This window comes from Capsicum annuum, unplaced genomic scaffold, assembly GCF_002878395.1.
Source record: "Capsicum annuum cultivar UCD-10X-F1 unplaced genomic scaffold, UCD10Xv1.1 ctg69838, whole genome shotgun sequence".
NCBI lineage: Eukaryota > Viridiplantae > Streptophyta > Magnoliopsida > Solanales > Solanaceae > Capsicum > Capsicum annuum.
Window position 1 is genome coordinate 31006 of NW_025879514.1, and position 10328 is coordinate 41333.

The following is a 10328-nucleotide window of genomic DNA, read 5'->3' on the forward strand; positions in this document are numbered from 1 at the left end:
TTCACGTCCAAGATTAATTCCAAGCAATTCACCAAGGTTTTCACTCTAAGGATGTGGGATTTCATCAATGGGTCCCTTCCACCCATTGAGTCCCAAGAATTTCATAAATTCACAAATATAAATCTCTTTTCTCTTTATATGGATTTTTGAGTCAAATATGAATTTATTCAACTCTTTCTCAATTGTTTGGGCTACGTACCATGAAAATATGTTCCCTCATGAGAATTGTGTTTCTATATATTTGATAATCTTCATTGGCCATATTATAATCAGTTATTGGAATATTAAGTAATATTTATGATATTCCCATACTATGATCAGTTTACCATTTTCATGAATAATTGCATTAGTCTGTGCTAGTGGGTTATGAACACCCGATACCTAGGGCTTAAACATGCATCAGTTTACAAGTTCATAATGCCTTCAGTTTATGTATACAGTATTATTTTCAGAACCTCATGACTTTAGCATATCAGTTATCAGTTTATTTTTAAAATATACTTTAAAGTCATTCAGCTGGGTGTAACACTTAGCACCTAGTGAATCCAGTTATGGCGGATCACTCATATGAACCCTTAAGTTCTATAAATACGTTTTCACCATAGGTTGTAAGGGGTCACCCATCAGTTTAGGCTTGACACCCTAGTCTTTCAGGATATCAAGTAAGTCGATCAGCATCAGCCAGTGTTAGTACCCTTAGCAAGGTACTGACACCTATCTAATTGGGTTTACAAGTTGGACTCTAGTTTTACTCAGATTGGGCCATGTCAGTTGTAGTTAGCTTTTATAGTTTCATTTCAGTATTTAGATCATGTTATGTTCATGTTTCCATGACCAAGTGTTCAGTATAATAATTATTCAGTTATTCAAATTACTTTAGTACATATTTATACTTGGTCTTACATTCGACTTTCATGTTCATACTTTCATATTCAATACCTTTATGTATATCATCTAGGTCCCATATCACATATCGGTACATTCAAATTACTGATCACATAGTCTCTTTGGCGCTATGTTGTCTTATAACATAGGTTTAAATGCTTAATTTCTAGATCATATTTAGTTTGTTTATGTGCCACTCAACTGCAGTATTGATGAGTCTTCATTAGTAGAGGACTACTTATTTTCTTAGTTATTCATTTACGTGTTTTTACTTCATGATATTTTAGTTATTCAGATTTAGATGGGGACCTTTCCTAACAACTCATCAAGTCTAGAGGCTTACAGACAATCAATAAGTTATACATGTTTTACAATTGATATATTTCAAACATCATTGATATTGTTTTGACTTCTAGTTAATTTTAAAATAATTTCTACACTATATTTTGTTACCTTCTCTCAATATTTACAGCTTGTGCCAGATCATGGGTTAGCTTAGGGTTACTCGTCGCATTAAGCACCTTGTTACGACTAGGGGTAGTCTCAGGTTGTGACAAACTTGGTATCAACACAAAAGATTTAAATTGTCCTAGACTGTCTGAAAGTTGCATTAAGTATAGTCTTGTTCATAAGTGTGAAGCGCGCCACACTTATGGGAGAGAGGCTACAAAACATGTTTGGAAAGACTCCCTTCTTTCAGTATCATGTAGTAGGATGGAGCGTAAGCTTTGTTAAACCCCTTCTAATTTATTTTCTACCCTGTTGAGAAAATTCCTCCTAGAAAGGCTAATGGGAGGAGAAATGGGGACCAACTCGCACCACCACCTGTTCCTAAAGACCCTCAGAATAAGCAGGTCTCTCACGCTGAATTTAGGGTTGACTTCATAATATTAGCCCAATATATGGCTTCCTAAAGAAACCAACAGGTTGTTTCTCTATCTAACCCAGTAGTTAATATGACATCAGCTAGAATTTGAGATTTTACCCGAATGAATCCCCCAGCATTCTCTAGATCTAAGTTTAAGGAAGATCCATAGGAGTTTTTAGACTATATGTAGAAAGTGACTCATAATAAGGGGATTACCCTGAGTGGGATTTTTGATTTAGATGCTTACCAGTTGCAAGGGTTAAGCAATGAAACAAGGATACAGGCTTCAATGTGGGGCCTGTAGAGTGGGATAAATTACAATTATGTTTTAAGGTAAGTTCTTCCAACTCAAGTTGAGGGAGGCCTAGAGGAAGGATTTTATAAATTTGAAGTAGGGTAACATGAGTGTGAAGGAGTATTTACTTAAATTTACTCAGTGCCCGAGGTATGCTCCAAATATGGTGGAATATTCTAGGGCCAAGATGAGTAAGTTTGTATCTCGTATTTAAGAGGATATTGTCAAAGATATCAGAACAACTATGTTGATTAAGGAGATGGACCTCTCTAGGTTGATGGTTCATGCTCAGCAGATTAAGGCGAAGAAACTCAAGGAAAGAAAAAGGGAGAATAAGATAGCCAAAACTGGTAGTTTCAACTTTTCTCAATAGAGGTCAGACAGTGGGAATCATTCTCAGTTCCACCAAAAATTCTTAGCCCCAGCCCTATCTTCTGCCAGTGCTCCAGTGCTTAAGTTTTGATAGAATAATCGGGATAGAGCACCAGGCTCTAAGTTTTAGGAAAGAGTGAATAGTGTCTACACCAACTCATTTTGCAGGAGATGTGCTAAGAACCACAAAGATGAGTGATTAGTAGGCAGTGATGTGTGTTTTGGGTGTGGTAATCCAGGCCATGAAATGAGAAAATATCCTGCAGTTGCACAGCGAGAAAGAAATAATTATTAGTAGGGATAAGCTAACTCTTTAATAGTCATAGCAGGATGCCCAACTCAGTAAGGAGTAACTTCTAGTGAAACCAGTGGAAAACATTAGAATCAACTCTATGTCCTTTAGACTCGACAAGATCATAAAGTTTCTCCTGATGTGGTTACTGGTACGCTACAACACTTTCATCTTCATGTATATACATTATTAGACCCTGGAGCCACACTTTCATTCGTGATTCCCTATATAGCAGTAGATGTTGGTGTTAGTCTCAAAATCTTAGCAAAACCCTCTTTCATGTCTACCCTAGTTGGTAGTTCCATTATAGCAAGGTGAGTGTACAAAAATTGTCCAATCTCAATATCTCTAAAAATCACCTTAGCCAATCTTATAGAATTAAAGATGACTGATTTTGATGTTATTCTTGGCATTGATTGGCTCTATTCTTGTTATGCCTCAGTCGACTGCAGAAATAGTGCAGTTCCAGTTTCCTAATGAGTCAGTCATAGAATTGAGAGGTAGTACCTCAGTGCCTATAGGTCGATTCATCTCAAACCTTAATGCGAGGAAGATTATATTCAAGGTTTGTATCTATCACCTTGTCTGAGTTAAGTACTCAAGTTCTGAAATTCCAAGTATTGAGTCAGTTTCAGTAGTTAATGAGATTTTAGAAGAATTTCTTGAAGATCTGCTCAGAGTTCCTCCTAAGAGGGAAATTGACTTTGAGATAGATCTCCTTCTAAACACTCAACCTATTTTAATTCCACCTTACAGAATGACTCTAGCAGAACTTTTGGGAATTGAACAAAAAATTGAAGTATCTCTTTGACAAGGGCTTCATTAGTCCTAGTGTCTCTCCATGGGGTGCCCCAGTTCTCATCATGTGCAAGAAAGATGATTATCTCAGAATGTGCATCAACTACCGTCAGCTGAACAAAGTCACAATCAATAATAAATACCCTCTCCCCAGAATTGATGACTTGTTTGACTAAATTTAGGGTGCATATTGTTTCTCTAAGATAGACCTTAGATCTGACTATCATCAGCTCAGAGTCAGAGAATGTAACATTTTGAAGACATCCTTCAAAAGTCGATATGATCAATTCGAATTTATATTTATGTCTTTTGGACAAATGAATGCTCCTACAGCGTTTATGGACTTGATGAATAGGGTGTTCAAGTAGTACATAGACATATTCTTCATATTCTTCATAGATGACATCTTCTTATATTCTCGTAGTGAAGGTTAACATGCAAACTATTTGAGGATTATTTTGCAGACACTTAAGAATCACCAGTTATTCGCTAAGTTCAGTAAGTATTAACTCTGTTTGAAATCAGTAACCTTCCTCGGTCACATTATTTCTGATGATGTCATTTAAGTTGATACTCAAAAAACCAAAGCAGTAAGAAATTGGCCTAGACCTATCTCTCTATCGGATATCAGGAGTTGTTGGGTTTAGCCCATTACTATAGATGGTTGTTAAGGGATTTTCATCTATTGCTTCTACTATGTCTAGATTGACTCAGAAGAAAGTCAAATTTCAGTGGTCATATTCTTACTATAAGAGTTTTTAGGAGTTTAAGACTCGACTAACCTTTGCTCCTCTATTGACTCTACCAAAGGTTCTAATGGTTTCATAGTTTAATGCGGTGCTTCTAGAGTTGGTCTCGGTTGTGTGTTGATGCAGTGGAGTAAAGTTATAGCTTACACCTCTAGAAATCTCAAACCCCATGAGAAGAACTAAGCAACTCATGATTTTGAGTTAGCATCAGTTGTCTTTGCCTTAAAGATTTGAAGGCACTATATTTATGGGGTTCATGTCGATGTACTTACCGACCATAAGAATTTATAGTATGTGTTCACTGAGCAAGACCTAAGTCTTCATCAGAGAAGGTGGCTTGAATTATTAAAAGATTATTATATAAGTATTTTGTACCACCTAGGTAAGGCCAATATTGTGAACAATGCCTTTAGTAAATTAGCTATGGAAAGTGTCGCTCACATGGACAGTGGTAAGAAAGAGCTAGTTAGTGAGGTTCATCAGCTTGCTAAATTGGATGTTCGGTTGGTTGATTCAGTTGAAGGTAGTGTATAGGTTCAGAACTATTTGAATCTTCTTTGGTTTCCGAGGTAAAGGAAAAACAAGAGAGAGATCCTATTTTAGTAATTTAAAAGGGCCAGTTCGAGATTATAAGGTTAAGGTTTTCTTCTAAGGGAGGGATGGTGTACTTTATTGTCAAGGTAGGTTATGTGTTCCAAACATGGATGGTTTGAGGCAGCAGATGTTAGCATAGAAACCCTATAAATCAAATCCTAACTAGAAAAGGAAAACTTGACTTTAAATACACAATGATGAATAGAAATATTATAGGAGTAGGATTAGGTTACATGAAACCCCTAAGAAATAAATTCAAAATGATCTGGTAATTTTGCATCGATGTCCGCCTATGGACCTATCTATGCATCGTATGTTGTACCTATTACCGTAGGTCGGGGGCCACAGGTAGTCATCCCAAAAACTGCTCTCTTCTTTTCCAGGTTCTGATATATACGGATCCACCTATGCCTCGTAGGTGGTACCTACGGTCCATTGTTGCCTTAGTAAGTAGTTATTTTCGTCTAATCATTCCAGTTTCTTCTAGTTAGCTTCGAACACCTAGTTTCCTGCAAAATCACGCAAAAAAAACATCAAATCCAACAAAATAGCTATAAGTACATGCATATTCTCTAAGTTTAAGCATCATAAGTTCTACAAATTCATAGCACATTAGCAACCCATATACTTTCTCAATACTCAATTCCAAATCTCAACATCCATAGCTTCTCTCCGAATTATAGACTACGACACAGGGTTTTGTAAAAATTGTCTCAATTTTATCAAAAACAAGTGTTTCCTCAACAGTGTTAATGTATCATGAATTTATGTGTGAAATAAGGATTTAATCCTCATAACCAAACCAAAACTAGAATCCATTCAATATATAAACACATGAGTTTAGAATCTACACAGTATGTCAACCATCCATGATTTAGTATAAGCGATGTACCATTAGAATAGATATGTATGTAAGACATCATTAATATCATATTTACGCTAACTTGGGTATTTTCAACATAAGAAAGCAACGAATGCATAAATGAGACCAATACTATCAGATAGAGCCCCTACACGGGCAACACGTAGTAAATATCATCTTAAACCACCAACAACAACAATATAAGCCCTCACATGGGCACACAATAGTAATAATATTGTTTTTATAATTTATTAGCAATACTCATAGCATGCTTTTATATACGTATTAAGTACCCATCCCAGTCTGAAGAAAGTTAAGCTATAACCTACCTTGCGGCATCAAAACCTAAGCCATAAGCCCTTTGATATGGCCCATATCAATAGTCTCAAAATCAAATAAAACATACAAATATAGAATCTATGCGTTAAATTAAAGTCAATGATACTCATATTGCCTATTTTCAAATCGAGGTTAAAATGGACCCCCAAAATAGGTTTTCAAAAAAAAGGTAGAACCAAATCTTTTATTTATAAAAACCTTACCCATGGAATACAAAGGAGAAAAAATAAGTAACAATAAGTTATAAATGGGGTTCTAATCAAAGGAATACCATTTAGGCCATCCGATCCAAAATTCCCAAATTCCAAATTGAAATGGAGAGTTAAAATGGTTTTAAGCAAAATAGTCAAAGTGAAGTAGTTGAAAAGTAATTTAGAGCTAACCCAAGCTTGAAAATGTAAGAAATCATTCAAAATATTCTTAAATCGTAGTTCAAAATCTCAAAAATAAAAGAAAAATTATGAAATAGGTTTTTATTGACTGCCCAGCTTTGACCACTAGAGTGGTCAAGTGACTGCTTAAGTGGTGTCAGTTAAAAAAAGAGATGACCACTTAAGTGGTCTATCCCCACACGCAAGTCCGCTTATGCAATCCCCTATCACTAAAGTGGTGACTGCTAAAGCAATCAATTATTAGCTTTAGCGGTAGTTGCCCTACCTGCCAGTGACCGCTAAAGTGATGCATAGGCAGCTTACTAAGTGACTGCTCTAGGTTTATCTAGATTTGAAACTTTGCTAGGTTGCAAAGTTGTCAATCAACCTCCCGAGATTCGTTCAAAATCCTGTGAAGACAAATGAAATATGCTACTATACTAAATTCAACGTTTGGGACTCAATGGCGACATCATATTTTTAAAAAGAGCATGCTTTCACAAAATTAACCCCTTATACACAATTTTACTAATTTCTGCATCAAGGGCCAAAATGAGATTCAAAATCCATAAAATCGAGCCAACAATGCTACTTATCTAAAATAAATATTCTAGATTTGTTGGCATAGTCTATTTTTTCAGTCGATACACAGAACAGCAAATGTTAATCAAAGTCAATTATGAGCCCTTTTTATCCTCAAAAAACATAGACCAGTACAAATAATTTTTTATCATATCAAGAACTGTGCCAGCATCCTCACACCTAAAAACAACACATGGAAACCATGGGGAGGGGTAAAATGGCCAAAGCATAAAAAAGTTCACAAAATTAAGTTATTACAACAAGTTTCACCTCAGACAGGAATGCCACCTCTAACAGACAACTAACTTTCCCAAGTAGGGAAAGAGATAGAGCCCCATAGAGGGCCAACATAGGGGCCTTATTGCTAACATAGGAAATTACACTACCACTTCAAAAATTTCAAGAAATCCCACTCCTACACTTCCATCAACACATAAGGCTAATACTTCTAAGGCACTTACTTTTATGGAAAAAGTCATAAATGGCTTGATAGATCGAATGGATAGGTTAAAGAGGGTTAGTTAGCATAATACGGCACCTGTATAGCCCATTAATAGTTTCAGGCACTTGCATAGACTTAAATGCTTAGAAATAAGAGGTATTTTTTAGGAGTTTCTGGAGTTGAAATTACCAAAATTTAAAAGTTCAAATAGTTTAGACTTCCTCGGAGCTTTTTGGATGGTACACTTAAGGCATTTCACTTGGTAGGATGTTCTAGGAAGTGGTCTGTGGAGATTGTATCATACAAATTGGAGGGAATGGCTAACACATAGTATGATACATTATTTCTAAGAGGCCTACTGGAGGAGTACCTCGAGCATGGGATGAGCTCACTAAGTTATTCATGGTTAATTTTCTTTGTGACAATTAGTGGAAGAAATATTTAGATCACCAACAACACCAACATACGCAGCGTATTCCCATAAAGTGGGTTCTAGATGGGTAACGTGTACACAGTCCATACCACAACCTCGAAAGAAGTAAGGAGGTTGTTTCTGATAGATCCTCATCTCAGGATAGATAGTAGTAAACCAAACAAGAAACATAAAAATAAAAAACAAAATAGGAAAACATACTGGTAGATAATAAAAGCAATAAGGCATCGACAAATTAATATAATAAACTATAAATTTGAGATCGTAAACATCAATAGAACACTACGAATAAGAAACAAAAACATATATACAAACCCAATACTCCTCCCTATTATTATGGACGCACTCTTACATACTAACTCTCTATCCTAATTTATGTCCTCCACACCTTCCTATCAAGGTTCATGTCCTCTGTAAGATGTATCCTCTGCATGTCATGTAAAATCACCCCTTCCAAGTTTTCTTCAGCCTACCTATACTCTGCCTAAAACTATTCATAGCCAACCTCTCACACCCCTATACTGGATCATCTGTACACCTCTCATCATATGCTTCAACTAACACAACCTCTCTTCCTGCATTTTGTCTTCAATCAAAGTCACTCTTACCTTTATCTTATTGCATTTATGTGTTTGTGTCTTATCTTTCTATTCTCAGATTTTTTGTGTTATTGGTCGTGCTTGTTTTGTATCTTGTTCTTGGTTTTATCTAATTTTTCTTGGCTAGTTTTTGTTTAGTATCGTGTCCCTTATCATTTGGTGTTAGATCAAGAATTTATTTTATTCCTACAGAATTAATCTTGGGCTTGCTAACTCAAAAATCATAAAAAAGGGTGTTGAAAATCCAAAAATCCAAAAAGAAACATTTTGTCCCATTTTTAGTGTCTAGGACAAAAATTTTATCTTAGATTTAGGAGATTTTTATGTGTTTTGGTTGTTTCTAGTATGAGCCCCTTCTTCACTAACACAAAAAGAGTCAAGATTCGAATTTTGAGCCATTTCCGAGTTGTTTTTGAACTTTGATGGCTGCTGTTTTTTGAGAATTAATGGCTTAAAAGTATGTTGTTGATGTTTATTGTTGAGGATGTGGTTTTGAAACATGTTGTTGTTGTTGTGGAGTTTAACGTGAGCTAAAAGTAACAAAAATTATTCAATTTGGAGCTCATTTGGGTTGGTTTCCATAGTTGAATGTTCTTGTTGTTCTTGTTTTTCTTCATGTATTATTGAGCAAGAACATTTAAAAGGGAGTGGTTTTATCTAAAGGGGTGAAGAAAGGAGTGTGGTTTTGTGTTTGTCTTGAAAGACACAATCCCAAGACATCCAAACAGGAAAGGGGACAAAAGGTCTTTCAAAAGTCTTATTTACCAAAAAGGAGTAAGAGCTTATTCACAAACTAACAAAAGAGGAAAAAGCCAACAACCTTTTTCAAAAAGGTGTCTTCCCAAAAGGGTGCAAGGATGTCAAACCTTTTTTAAATTAAAAAATAAAGGCTCCAAGTCTTGTTGTTTCCCTCCAAAGCTGATTTTCACCATTCCAAATTAAAATTTGACCAATCTAAATTGCAAACTGCCACGTCACCAAATTGCCACATCACCAAACTGCCACATCATCACCCTCCAAAAACAACCTTAGGCTCAAAATTTCAGATTTCTAAATTACTTTTCTTGGTTTCCTTAGTTTCATTTCTTGAGTCTAGTGCTAATTAGCAACTAGTAATCACCTATTAGATTGTGAATTAGTTGTTTGAGTCTGCATTTTTTCATGTTTTTGTTCTTTGTGTTCTTTTCTCTTTTTGATTCATTGAACTTCATTATTTCAAGTTCGTAATTAGAATTTTCTATTTTGTGTCTTCAGTCGATCAAACAAATCTATTTCGGCTGCTAAGTAGTGATAGACACCTTATTGACTACCAAATATAAGTAACTTTTAATATTCGCCGCTCCGATTGTGAGAATCACAAAGGTGAGTGTATACGAGTGTTGGAGAGAAGCTGTAACTACTAATCTTGTTTGTTCTTTTTGTAGGTTTAAAAGGTGATATAAGGGGAACATGTCTTTGATAACCGGGGATTATTGTAACTACAACATGGGAGACTATGATTGTAATGAGGGATTTTATAGCTATGAAGTTGAGGGAGATTGTGGGGTCTACGAAAATAGCCATAATCAAAACATGGGCAGATTTAAGGATCACGATTTTAGGGGGAATATGAGGAGAATGAAGTACCTAGCGCTTGTGGGGAATATGTAGATGATGTAGGACCTCATGACTATTCTTGTGATGAAGTTGGGGCATGTGAGGAGTCTTACACTTCCCACTCCAAACCTAGATTTGGTGTTAGGTATAACCCTTTCATTCGCTAAGCTTATGAGATCTATGATGAGAGTACATGTGAGGAATGTGAAAATTCATTTTCTTCACCTTTTAGTACTTCTTATAAAGATCGA